General features: G+C 43.7%; 1 pseudogene across 1 annotated transcript; it reads right to left on the bottom strand.

The window, feature by feature from the left end:
* Positions 1 to 211: 211 nt before the first annotated feature.
* On the bottom strand, positions 212 to 1821 carry LOC308649452 (nucleolar and spindle-associated protein 1-like; annotated as a pseudogene). The gene is made up of 3 exons: positions 1741 to 1821; positions 599 to 1258; positions 212 to 398 (listed from the first exon to the last, which is right to left on the bottom strand). The product of its transcript is annotated as a nucleolar and spindle-associated protein 1-like (transcript).
* Positions 1822 to 2085: the final 264 nt, after the last annotated feature.

Here is a 2085-nt window from a genome sequence, read left to right as displayed (position 1 = left end):
CTGATCTTCTTGCCTTTCCCTTCTTATCAGGCAAGGCCAGCCTGCCAGGGGCTTTACTCTGTTTATCAGGGTGAGGGAAAGAAACTTGTCTGAGGCCATACTGGAGGGATCTGTGGGTGTGCCTGGTGAGACTGCAGGTTTCAAAACTGGTGTTTTTAAAATGGAGCTGCTTAGGCTCAGGCCTAAGGTCATCCTCACAGACATTAACAAATTATTCATCTTTAACCATAATAAAGCCCCTTTGAGCTTCCAAAACCTTTGCTTTCTTTTCCTTTTGTTCTTTCTCCTGTTTCTTCCCTTGCTCTTCCCTTGCTCTTCCCTGGTCTGGAGATAGGGTTGTTTATAGATTTTCTTGAGGAAGGTAACTCTGTTTATGCGTTCATTCAGCGAATTATTTTCTTATTTTTTTTTAAGAGAAAGGATAGATTTTTTTTTTTTAAAGAGAGAGTGAGAGAGAGGGGGACAGAGAGAGAGAGAGAATTTTAATATTTATTTTTTCTTAGTTCTCGACGGACACAACATCTTCGTTTGTATGTGGTGCTGAGGATCGAACCCGGGCCGCACGCACGCTAGGCGAGCGCGCTACCACTTGAGCCACATCCCCAGCCCAGAGAATTATTTTCTTTAGATTTCCCCCGTGGTTTCAGATTTTCTTTGTGTGGCTCTTAGGTGAGGGGAAGAGACAAACTTGCTTTGAGATCAAATACTGTTTTTTTTTTTTTTTTTGATTGGAGACTGGAGTCTGCATTGCCATAGTTGTCAACTTGAATGGGGTAATAGCTGCAGCAGAATTCCCTCTGTTGGTCTTTAAGTTAGGTGTCCCCAGCACAGCATGGCCTTCTGAGGTTTTCCCAGATGTGGTCACATGTGGAAACTTTTTAAGTGGAGTCTTGATCACTGAATGCTTATGCTCATTATCTTTAGTAGCAGCTGAAAACCTGACACTCATTTTAGCTTCTGAGAGAGAAAAGTTCTTGACTGACCCCTTCAGATGAACAGTGCTCCAAATTGCAAGGCCCTGTGATTGGCCTTTAGAGCACTGCTGGCTGATGGATGTACAAGCCACAGAGAGTCTTCCTTTTGGAGGAACTGGAATTATTACCCCACCCTTATTGCCAGGCTGCTTCTTCAATTCATTAAAGGAGTTGTGTTCTTTAAAATGTTTCTTTTTTCTCTTAATACGTTCATCAATGGACTCCATTTCTTTAAAACAAGCCTCAGAAGTGGGGGTGTTCTGGAGTAACCTTGGCAAGGTTCCCTGGAGGGAGTTGTAGGAGTAGTTAATGAATGCTCTCTGGGCCACTGAGTTCCTGCTCGTGGATCACTTCACCTTTTGGCCTACCTTTTGGTCACTAGTCACCTAGACAAGATAAGGGGAGAAGGAAGGCAGGAGAGCAAAGGAAATCTAAAATCTATAAATGAGGCAGGATGCCCCCACTTCTTGGGACACCCAGCTCTGGGGCCCCTTCTCTTCAGAGATGTCTATCTCTGTTCTATCCTTTAAATAAAACTTGCTTTAGGGGCCAGGGTTGTAGCTCAGTGGTAGAGCGCTTGCCTAGCATGCGTGAGGCACTGGGTTTGATCCCTGGCACCACATAAAAATAAACAAATAAAATAAAGGTATTGTGTCCATCTACAACAACAACAAAAAATTTAAAAAACCTCTTGCTTTCTATACTTGCCTTGGCATGGGCATTTCTTGTGTGTTCAATCTTCACATCAGGGAAGCAGGACTCAGACCTGATACTCATCACCAGTATCATATTTGGAGATCCCACTGAGATCATCACTGAGGTAAGCTTCTTCACATGCACCCCACATCTTTCTGAGGTGCACCTTTCTCTTTCTGGAGGACAATAATGGGCACCCCCCAGCAAACTAAATACAGTAGTGCAAGCTGTCATTCTCCAAGATCTGCTGAAAGAATCCAAGGCCTAGGCAGTTCTCAATCACCTGTCCTTGAGTCAGGCTGGTTCTGTTACACCAATGATATGCTGACTGGTGAAGATTATACTCTTTTAGGGGACACAATAGAATGATTGTGTATTTACCACACATGGGAATGGGCTGTTGACTCCAAGAGTC

The sequence above is a fragment of the Spermophilus citellus genome (assembly GCF_964194105.1).
Source record: "Spermophilus citellus genome assembly, chromosome: 5".
Lineage (NCBI taxonomy): Eukaryota > Metazoa > Chordata > Mammalia > Rodentia > Sciuridae > Spermophilus > Spermophilus citellus.
This window is presented reverse-complemented; position numbering and strand designations above follow the sequence as displayed.